Consider the following 11,908-nt stretch of genomic DNA (forward strand, 5'->3'; position numbering starts at 1 on the left):
TTTTTTTTTTTTTTGCAGCATTGTATCAAAATCCTCTAGCACTCTTTCCCTCAACTGCACTTTGAATCCTTCCCCTTGCCGCAAGCTGCAAGGAATTAACAGTCAATGTTGTGGCACAATATGGTAAGGCTGCTGGGATCAATTTGCAGTAAAAATATTTGCTTCAGTACTGGCTTGATTTATGTAGGAGTTGTCTTACACCTCAGCTGTTATACTGCTTTTGTCTTGACACTAAAAATGTGTGTCTTGATCCTTTCTTGACCCTCTTTTGCTCTGTGGTTAAAATAGTGGCATGGATTTCTAAGAAGTCCCTTTATTTGGCCGTTTGAATCACCTGTGCAGTTAATCCCAGGATCCTGACTGCCTTGCTGCCTCAAACAGAATGTGGCCTGTGGAGCAGGGTGCTGTGGCTTGGACGGAAGCACGGCTGCTGTCGTTGCCCAGCTGGTTGGGAGTCAGATCTCAGGAAGGGGAGGTGGGAAGAGCAGAGAGCTGAGGCAGGAGATGGAGGCCAGGATGCTCTGATCTAATTTGAGAGAATGTAAAAAAAATCTGCATTTTATCCATTCCTTTCATCCTGGGGCTACAGAACTCGCGAAGATGGATGCACGTGGTCTGTTTGGTCCTCTGACCTGCTGTCCCTTCTCTTCAGATGCATAATGGCCTCCAGACTATTTCTGCCTCTTTTCCTGAATATGCATTACAACCCTGTCCCACCTACTTCTCTTTCTCATGCTTGAAGAACGATAGTTACAAAGAAAATCACCTGGGGAAGTTTCAGGCAGCAGTAACAAAGCCTATTTCCACAGAGGGGAGGCTAATTACACAGCTAATTAATCCAACAGATGTCACTTTAAATGCCTGTTTCTTTGTGATTCTGTTGCACACATCACGCTGGTTAAACAGACTTTGTGGACGCTGTTCAGAATGCCTGCGCAGGCTGCTGGAAACTGCTGTTTGAGACCCCAGCATGTGTTGTTAGTTTCTCAAGGTTTGTATCAGGAAGCGAAGCCTTGGAGTTCAGTCTAGACTTGACTCAAAACAAACTGCACGCAGGGAAACACTGCTTCGAGTGTACCGTTGGTTTGAAACATCTGATGCAGCAGTGGCAGGTATTAGAGAGATTGTTTACGTTCTTGCTGTGGAAGTACTGAAGAGAGGTGGAGGTGTCGCAGAGAGAAGACTGCTGCCTGGTACTCCAGGAGTGCGCTTCGGCTTGAGGAGAACAGCTTGGAAACCTGAGCCTCTCCTTTAAGGTCAACAGTTCAAATCCAGTGCGCTCCTGCAATGCCTGGAGCTGCTGTCTGTGAAATGTGGTCCGTCTGGTTCCAGCCAGCAGCTCCTGTGCCATCAGGCAGGTTCCCTTACTGTGTCTCTCCAGGGTAAGAAAAATGAATGCATGAAGGTTTCTCTGACATCTTGGGCAAGTTGCGTCTCGTCCAGGCAGTGGATGTGTCTGGTTCCCCACCGGGAGGAGGCCATGCCTTGTTATCCTCACGCGGAGCTGAAGGTGAGTGTCTTTGTGACAGCTCCTGTCACCACTTTGAGGCTCAGTCTGCGATTCGATCTGCTGCGTTTGATACGAAACTGGAGAATTTGGGGCTTTGGGAATAACCCAGTGCTAGTGGTGACTTTGTATGATGCAGTGTTTTGTCTCCCTAATGCTGTTCTGAAGGCTGTATCACTGAGGCTGGGAGTGAAGGCTTCAGCTGTGTATCTAACCCTAGGTGACCAATGCTGCTGTTAAATACTGTCATGCTGCATCTGAACATCCCAATTTGAAACTCTGATCCTTAAATATCCCAATTTCTGGGATGTTTTCTGGGTGTATGCCCTTCTAGTTGAGCATTTTATTCTGCTTTTATACAGCTTAGTGAGAATGTCTTCTGGGAACAGAAGCTGTGCAAAGCTGTCTGTGGTGTGGGTCAAAGGCCCACAGCATTGCTTTCAAAGCATGGAATCGGAACACACTGACACTGCTTTGTGTACCACAGGTGTCGTGGTCCCAAAGATGCCAAATAGAACGGTGTGTGTGAAGGAAGCAGCAAAGGTGCAGTCCAGGGAAAGAGCATCTTTCTCGGGGTCTTAACATTATTGGTAAATCGCAGTTGGCATACTTGATTCAGTGTAATGGATGTGTTCTCATTTCCCACAGCTGATGAGGATTATATCAGCTTGGTTTAACAGTCTCATTTTCTGCTCCCAGTGCACACTTGTTTTAATGCGTTTCAGTTAATGAGGTAGAAGAGAGAATGAGGTGTTACTGTTTATGTACAGACAGCAAGTCTGTGCAGAGGGCTCTGGAGCCCACGCAGTCCCTTCCCATTGCTCTCAAAGGGACAGCATTAGCCAGCATTTATAGAAAATTTATTGGCTGTGGTTTATTCAGGTAACATTCTTCCCACAAGTGCATATTTCTCTCTTGCCTTCCCTCCATGCCGTTGCAGGCTGCCAGCCGTGTCACTAGCAGCCCTGTAGGGTGGGCTGAGCCACACAGGATGGCCCAGGTGCTGCATCTCACAGTGCAGGACCGTGTGTGGGATGTGGCAAAGCTGTGGGATCTACCTGGGGTAAAAAGTCCATGGATGCCTTGCAGCGATGTGGCTGGAGCACTGCGTATGCCATAGCACGGGCCAGGTCAGGGCTGCCCTGTGCTGTGTGCTGGGGAGGGGCAGCATGGCCAGACACTGCCAGCTGCTGACACACCGGAAAGAGCCTCTGCCCTCGACGGCAGGTTGTCCTTGCCACAGAGGCAGATGCTTGCTGTGGTGTGGGCAGTGTTTCTCAGGGCCACATCCAGCCTGGTGCCCTGCTGCAGGAGGCGCCTATCAGTAGTTAGCACTGTTCCCCGATGCCTGGCCAGGCGCCAGCTGCTGGCATCATGGCTGGGGCCAGCACCTTGCAGCCTTTGAAGGTAGAGCTGCTGTTGGTTTAAGCGGGAATTAAACAATTACCACGTCTTAGTTCTCCCACCTTTGGTGGATCAGCTCTATAAATTGTCAGCCCGTTGACATTTTAATGTGAATTATGTCATATGGTATCCCCTTTGATTTCAACATGCCTTGGTTTGTAAATACACAAGCCTCTCAAAGACTTGTGGTTAGCGTACATGCAGGAGGCCTCGGGCTTTTTGGTGGGGAAGGAGTGCAGCATTTGTCTCACAGCTGGAATGCTGGCTCTGCGGCTCCACAGCCGTGCTCGGGGCACGCACGGCAGCAGCTGCCCTGGGGCTGGTGGGGCACTGTGGGCATGGGCAGCCCCTTTGCTGGAGCTGGGCTCTACTGCATGCTGCCAGCCCTGGGCCAGGGCGTCCCTACCCCTGTGAGGGGCGATTGGCTTCTCAGTGCCCACCGCTGGGGTCACGTTGGTGTCCCCGCCCCATCAGGCAGGCCCTGTCCCTGTGTCCTGACAGACTGCCTTGTGGCTGTGTGCCCTTCTGCCTGCCCTCCCCTACGGGTGCTGCGGGGAAGCTCCCGATTCTGGCGGTTGCCTCTTCTTGGATTGGTCTTTCTTTCTATTTTGACCCTGACTCAGAGTTGTTGTTTTTTTCTGAGCATGTGCCAGGGTAAGGAGGATCCCTGTGCAGGGTACGCAGAGGAGTGAGGAGCTGGGAGCTCTTATGCAGCAGCCACCACCTCCCTGCCCTGGCTGTGACTTGCTGCCTTTGAGCATGCCCCCATCTCAGCACTGCTGCTGCAGGCCGCTCACTGCTGTAGGCCTGCATGCAATCGTGCTGTGTTGGGGATGGTTGGGTTTTACTTCCATGGGTGGCCACAGGTATGCTTGCTTGTGCTGCGTGTTAAGTAACCAGAGAGCAGTGCCCAGAGGAGGCACGAAGAGGGTCAGTACTCTGAGTGGTTTTGGCCCTTGATCACCAGCTGCATTCTTAGAAGTTGAGCTGATGATGATGCTTGTGCACTGCTGGAAGTCATCCTGGGGAGACGGGGGTGTCAGAGCTTGTTCTTGAGTGCGCATTTGCCATAGATGGAGGGAGAACAAAGATTTTTGGAGTCTTGCAGATGGTGTATTTCAGGTTGCAAAGTCCAGGTTACAGGCTGTCTGCTGCGCATGTTTCCTGCGGTCCCACAGAGGAACACACCTGTTTCTATTGTTGGCGTACCTTCTCACGAAACTATTTTTATTGTTTGTTTTTGACTTACCTGGATTTTCTGGTATATTCACTCTATTGCCCAGGAAGACGTGTTAAAATGTCTGTCTCTTGGGCTGGGCAAGTAGATTATTAGGACAAGAAATCCTCTTCAATAGCAGGCACCAGCTCTGAGCATGTATTTTTGCAAAAAAGCTCATCACACATGCTACCAGAAATGAGAATCTTAAGGTCACTGAAGAAAATGCAGTTATACTTGCAATTTAATAAAAAGGATTTAGACATCTGCCATCTCTTTACACTTCTGTGCAGTGAGTGGGCACTGTTCCCCAAAAGGTTTTGCTGCTTCCATTTTATTTCTGAATTGCAGTAGTCAGCAATTACTCTTAATGCTGCTCAGTGCTGCCTTCATAGTATTTATCATTTACCCCATGTATGTCTCCACAGACTTGACATTGTGGATTGCAGATCCAGAATTGTTATAACCAGTAAATAGCGCACCAGGCTTTCCCCAGGAGCTTCTTTACCTGTATACAGCGAATGCAAGTGGGTGTGGGCACTCTCAAACAAAGGAAGCACCGAAGAGCAGAGGCATTTGTCATCATGGTTTTTATTCTTCTGTGGCCTTCCACAAGATCTGTATTTTCCTTTTTTTTTTTTTTTCTGTAGTTTCTCCTGCAGGGAATAGTTGGGAACTAATAGAGACATTCTGGTCTCCTCTAGGTCTCCCTATAGAAGTATGTGACAATTGAATTAATCTTTAGATACACGTAGGACTTCTAATACACAAATCAGTGTTACTGTTGCACCAAAAGAAAGCGTACAAAAGTGTACAAACTCAGGAAGCTTACAGTTCAACCTGTAAATGTGCTCTAGCACAGAGATTTCACTTTTTTTTTTTTTTCCCTGTGCTCTCCTTGGCCTTAAAGTGATTAGCAATGGAGGGTGACAGGAAGAGGGGGGGACAGGAGGTATTTCAGATTGTCTCTTCTATTTCAGGTGCAGTTTCCCATTTGCATGGTGCTCAGAGGGTTGTGCTGGCAGTGCAGCTGAGTCCATCAGCATCCACAGGCAGCTCTCCAGCTCTGTACAGTCACGCTCACTGTGATTTTTCTGATAGTGAAGTACAGGCCACTTAGAATCCTTTGAGTTGGAAGGGATCTCTGAAGGCCATCTATTCCAACTCCTGTGCTGTGAACAGGGCCGCCACAGCCACCTCAGGTTGCCCAGGGCCTGATCCTGCCTCACCTTGAAAGTCTCCAGGGGTGAGGTGTCGACCTCAACACTGGGGAACCTGTTCTAGTGCCTCACCACCCTTGCTGTACAAATTTAGTTTCTGCCATCCTATTAAGGATGATGTCTTGCATGGGTGTCAGATGGAGGGATCAAAAACCAGACAACCTTTGTTTTCCACTGGGGGGCTTGAAAAGGAAGCAAGGCTGTGCCAGCCCCAGCTTCCCAGGATGTCTGAGGCCACGTTTGCACTTACTGTACCAGCATCTGGGGGTTATGGAAAGAAATTACCTCTGTTCTTGGCAATCCTACAAGCTGACAGCCTGATATGGCAAAATCAACCCATGCATAGATCACAGGCTGCTTTGGGGATGTGTGTGTAACACAAGCTAAGCAGGTCTGCTGCTGTGAATTATGGGCCACTGACATGTCCTTTTTATGGAATCTGGGCCTGAGAATGTGTGTTGGAACCATTGCCTGTTCAAGGGCTGAAGAGCTCTTCCAGTTAAGTGTGGGAGAGGCTGCAGCTGGGAGCCTTCCTTGCAGAGTGATTGCTTGGAGGTGTGGGGTATGGAGAAATTGCCTCAATTTATTTACACAATTCTTAAGGCACACTAGTGTCCATTCATGGAAGTTCTCGCAACCATCTTCAACATAGAATGTATCATACATCAGGTTGCCTTAATTCAGCCCTTCCTTTGTGCACAGGCATTATGCTAGTTTTTAATTATAAGTACTTCCATACATATTTTTCCAGTAGGATTCTTGCCTTATTCTGTGAATGAGTAATTATTCCATTTCTTTTTATCTTCGTCTTTCATTGCATTGCCCCAGGCTTTGTCTAATACAATCCAAAGCTTTCACTGAATGAAGAATTATTTATTTTCTCATGGGCATTTCTGTGGTGCTCTGTGTTCTGTTTGTGTGTTTCACAGCCACTTAATGAACTTACCTTCGCAGTGCTTGTCTGAAATCAAATGATGCTCCTATCCTTGTGTTGGATCTACAGAAGCACAGGAACTGCATCAAAGGTTGTGATTTTTAGATGCCCCGCTTGGTGCCCAGCCACACGGGCTGTACTTCAGAAGAAGGACTGCTCTACAGGGATGGCTCCACTGATTTTTATCTCTGCCTACCAGTTTTCACTTCACATTCAAGGCCCAGCTCTAATCTCTTGGAATTACTATACATTTCCTCTTCCTGCTTCCATTCTGTTGTACTCATTTGGTGCGCTTTCCTTTGGGCACATGCCTTTACACCATCACAGTTACACCACGTGCATTGCTACTGTCCAGCTTTCCTTTTACCATACCAACTTTCACTGTGCCCCAGAGTGCAGACAGTGCGTTATCCAGGACTGTCCTGAGCTGAGCCAGTGCGACTGGGGTGCTGAGTAAGGAGATGTACGCTGTGTGGGATGCTGGAGAAGAGAATCGAACAGAAGGTGGTGGTGATCCTCATGACTTTGAGCAGATGGTGTTTGGGAAGGGCAAGGGCTCTGTGTCCAGGGGTGTGTGTTGCTGTGCTGGGGATGCTGTGACGAGGCAGAAGGATGGGCATTCACCAGCCCGGGTTGCACGTAGAGCTCCAGTTGGTTGGAAAGAAGTGAGAAGTGTTTCTCGAAGTGTTTCTCTGGGAGCGCCGGTGGTAAGGGGTGAGCTTGGTCTGTTCCTACATGCATCCTGGCTGGCCTGCGTTAAGGGAGCTTGTGTCATCCATCTTTGGTATTGATATTCTTTGATTTATGGAGGGGATTAAAAAATTGTCTAGTGTGTTGTTGTTGTTATTGTATGGTTATCTGTTGGGATTCAGTGTGGTACGTTGCTGTAGGAAGTTATAAAGAAACTATATGAAAACAAGGAAATCTTCAGTCTATCATAACGCTTGTAACTTCTCTAGAGATAAATGAAACAATAAATACTGGACGAGGGGAGCTGATCTATGTCTGTAGTAGTTTATTAAATAACGTTAAGTCGGTGTGGTTTTCTGTGGCTGGTTCAATTTCCCACTTGGCTTTTGGAGCATTATTACAATGGTCCCTTTGCTGCGTGCAGGTCCACGGGAGCACTGCATGCTGCCAGCATCGCCTTCCCTGCGGGGCAACCCTGCAGCAGTGTGAGCACACGGTGGTCACGATGCACTGTGGGCAACAGGAGTTGAACCACAACTCGAAAGGGCTGTGGAGGACTCCCTGGGGACTGTCCCGCCTCCACCCTCCTTCTGCATGCTGGGGCCCGGCTGCTCTCAGAGTGAAGGGAGCACATTGTCCATGTGGCCGTGTCCTCGGCACGAGCCCCCTCACAGACGCCTGGTGCGCAGTGCCTTGGCTGTGGGCAGCGCTGCAGCGCACTGAGTGCTCTGTGGCCTTTTCCTTTGGAGAAGCACAGCTGAGTTGGCAGAAATGTATGGAGTTCTCAGAGGAGTTGAGGTGGTGGATCACAGCCCTGAGGGAGGAATACCTGGAGCTGTGCTGTCAGTGATGAAGGTGGGGTCTGAGCCCTGCGGGGTGCAGCTCCTCCAGGGGGAGCAAGGAGTGTTCCTGCTGCTGGAAAGGAGTACTGAGAGCTGAAAGTCAAGAGGAAGAGCAGGCACCTGCTGCAGGAGGGGCTGAGACTGAAAGGGGACGTGTAAGCTGCAGCTTGTTCTCAAGAATAACGTGTGGGCTCTGATTTGTTCTGGAATTCCTTTTAATAACTAATTATACCTCAAAGTAAAGAAGTAATGAATTATGAAAATGTATTGACTTCAGAGTTTTCGTTGAAAAATCAGGTACGCAACTGGAGCAAGCAGCGTCAGAGCAAGAGCTGCTGCAGAGTGATGTGGTTATTGGCTTAGAAATCTGAAGTGCCAAGTGAAGTTAAAGCATAAGTTCCACATTCAATGTTATTTTAATTTAAGTGATGGCATCACTTCCAAAAGGTGTAAAATGGCATTTTCACCTGCATTAATTTATTTCTGATCTTAAAGCAGTCTCCACACATACAGAAGGGGATTCAGACAGCTGTTCCACCTCTGAGGCAGCACTCCCAGCCCAGTGCTGTGTTTGCTGTGCTGCAGGACTTCCTCTGCCATCCCGCTGAGGATAATGCATGGCCATGCCTGGTGCTGCAGGAGGAAGTAATGCATCACCTGTGGAGATTGTCCCACTTGTTCTGTGTTAAAGAAAGCCTTCTTCAGTCACTCAACAGCCATATAATTGCAATGTGGGCAACAGATTTTTATCCTGCTGACTATTCAGATTTCCTCCCAGTCCTTTTTATTGTGTAATTTGCCTTTTTCAGTGCTTTTCCAAATTCACAGGCTGCTCTAGTTCACCTGTGTGTTCACAGCTTAACAACTTGCCCTGAAGTCATTATTTTAAAGTACACATACAAAGTATGTTACAGAGAAGCTGTTGGTGGTGGGATCTTTGAGGCTGTGTTTGGTTAGCGTCTTGTCTTCACGTTCAGCTGTTCTGCTGCTGCTTTTCCTGAGGCCTGGAGAGATGAAGCTTCCGGAGTTCCTCTGCTCTTGGCTGTCCAAGAGCTAGGAGTTAGAAAAGCCCTGATGAGAAGAGTGGCCTGCCCTTAGTGATAGGATTCTGTCACACCAAACATCTTGTTGCTGTTTTTATCCTGTTACTGTCCATGCAATACTTTCTAGGCACTGCTTTTAAAAACAAAGTACAGCTTTTCTCTCATTGCCCCAGGGATGACAACTTCTGTGGAAAATAGAAAATGACCAAATGCTACCTTCCCCAGGAGCCAGATGTCATCAATTTGGAAGATGGGTATCTTGTTAACTCCAGAGGAGCCCCACCATCTCCAAACCACTGCACTGCTCTGCAGGAAGAACCAAGTGATGTTCAGCTTATGTCACTTCCCTCATTTGTAGCAGCGTACGTTTCATGGGAAGGTTTTGGGGTTCTTGTCTGTCAGAGGGACACAGTGAGCAGCAGCAAATCCCCGTGCAGCCCCCCGGGAGCAGCAGGGCTGTGGCCAGAGCAGGAGCACAGGTTGAGGGCAGCACTTTCCAGAACAGCTGATAGGAAATGTACTCTCAGCTGTGCTTTGTTTTTTATCACTATAATTAGCAAGATCGATACATGCACTCCTCTACTCATCTCCACATATAGCCGTGCTTATGCTGGTGCCTCCCTGGGGAGAGCTGTGAAGATTTCAGGGGTCTGGAAAATTCTCAAAAGTTGCAGCTGTCCAAGGGATGTTGTGGTTACTGCTACAGTAGTGCAACAGCGGGAGGAAGGAAAGTTCCATGGCAGTGAGCAGCGGATGGCCTTTTCTCTTTTTCTCCCTTTCATGCTCGGTGACTGTGTGCTGTGCTGTCCAGCTGCACAGGGATGGATACATGTGCTACCAGAACAAAGTAACACAGATGCAGAATGGCATCTTTGTGACCCAGGTGCCCTCCACATCTCCTCTCCTCCCAGCAGCTTTCTGGCTGATGTGCAGTGCTGTGAGCACAGCTCAACCCACAGACGTGTTCTTCAGGTGTGCAGGGAATTTCTTAGAGAAGCTGTTGGGCTTCCGCTGGTCCTATGCAGATTTTCATCTTCTGGGATCTCCAAAGGAAGGATTAATTAGGGCTTTCAAGTCTGTTGCACAATTAAAAAGGTGTGCGTGTGGCAGAGGGGTTACTTTCAACCTTTCCTGGCTCTTGTTTTCTGCTAATCTGTGTCATTTTTTGTCTGCTGACCCTGGGGGACTGTGAATATGAGACCTGCTCATCCCAGCCCGCATAAACGATGTCCTCGTTAAGAGCTGGTGGGCTTAGCAGGGCCCTGTGAAGAAGTTAGCTGCCGGAGCAGAGCGAAGCGGGGGCTGTGCCTCCCTCTGGGCTTTAGCCCCTCCTCATTAAGCAAGTCCGGACTATTGATTGGGAGCTTGTGTTTGGAAGAGTCTTACTTACTCCATGCATTATCTTGACAGATTGATCAGACCTGATTGAGAACCTCTTAAAGGAACGAACAGCTGTAATGGGGAAGTTGGACTCTGTCATCCGTTAGGATGATTCTGGGAGCGAGAAGAACGAGGCTGACATCTTGGAGCAATTGTATTTACAATTAACATGGCTGAAAACGATTGCCTCTATTGATCCCCCCTTCCTGCAATTACAGCCCCATTGTTTACATTCCAGCACTTCGGTTATAAAAAGGAAATTCAATAATTATTGCATTATTTAAAGTTAAAGTGCCACAGAGTTTGCTGGCTACGCTTGCTGGTTGATTTAACGTTCAGTAAAATCCATGCTGAACTCTCCATCTTTAGGCTGAGCAATATTTGGCTTTTAATGAGACTTCAAGGGCTGGTGGAGCAAACGCAGGGCACTGCTGGATGGCCGTGGGGCTGCTGGGGGAACCCCGCAGTGTTCTGGTGTAGCTGGTGCCAGCCTCGTACCTGTGTCCCTGCCCAGACCCAGGGCATAGCTCCTGTCCTCCGGGGGTGCTCAGCTGTCTCTTGGCGACGCTGACAGTTGTTCTGCCTTGTGCAATACGTCTGACTTTGCCCTAAGTGTGCTAAGCTGCTGTGTGCACTGCTGCGGGGATCCTCTGTGAGGAAAGGGGCCTGATGTTTCTGAATGTGAAAATACAGATTCAGAGGATGGAATGTAGGGACTGGCTCTTACCGGGGCTCAGAGCAGTGCCCCTAAAGCCTTGCAGTGTGATTCAGGGCCTTGCATCGAGTATGTCAGCTTCTTTGGCAGGAGAGAGGTCTGCATTTCCAGCCTTCTGAGAAGAAAAATGAAGAAAAATCAAATCAACGTCCAGATTTGTTGCGCAGAATCTCCGTGTTTTCATCTGGTCGTGGTGTTTATAGGGGCTTGGAAGATGCCAAGGAGCCCTTGGGGTGGGCAGCGATGCTTGCTGTGAGGCCATCCAGGTTGCCACAGCTGCAGTGCAGAGGCATGTGGCCATTGGCAGGCTGCTGGGGGGGCTGTTACGTAAGGAGCTGGGGAGGCTGCAGGGAGCCAAAGGTTTTGTAACATTACTTCTTCAGAAGCAGTAAACAACTGCAGGACGTTGGAATATAGAGGAACAGAAGTTCATCTTTTGAACCTGCCGTATGGAGAATCGATTTTCTCCTCCTTTCACAACATCTGGGTTGGGGTGATTGCGGCACTGGCAGCCCTTCCAGCATCCATGCGTCCTCCCAGCGGCTGCAGGAAATTCCAGCCAGGCACACAGGTGTGAAAGGAGAGTAAGATGGATGGGCAGCCCTGACTTTTACGGAGTACTTGGAACGGATCAGGATCAGGCAGCTGCTTCCACCTGACTTTCATTAAATATTCAAATTCCTCTCTTCTAGGAATGTGTGATTTATCTCATGTGGCAGATTGGAGGCGTATGGGGGGGGGGCAACGGACACTGCTGAGGTCTGCTGCGGGTCTGCTTCCTCTCCATGAGAACTTGCAGCCTCACCTCCAGCTCCCTGGGCCCGCGTCATCCTGGGCATGGCTCTTACTGGCGTGAGACACTTCCTTCCGAGCCCTGCTAATTACCTGTGTCTGTCTTCACGCTGAGGAAGACTCTGCCCCTTGTTATCCTCCTCTTCTGAGGATGTGCTGGTGTGC

Source organism: Meleagris gallopavo, chromosome 13 (genome assembly GCF_000146605.3).
Source record: "Meleagris gallopavo isolate NT-WF06-2002-E0010 breed Aviagen turkey brand Nicholas breeding stock chromosome 13, Turkey_5.1, whole genome shotgun sequence".
Classification (NCBI taxonomy): domain Eukaryota; kingdom Metazoa; phylum Chordata; class Aves; order Galliformes; family Phasianidae; genus Meleagris; species Meleagris gallopavo.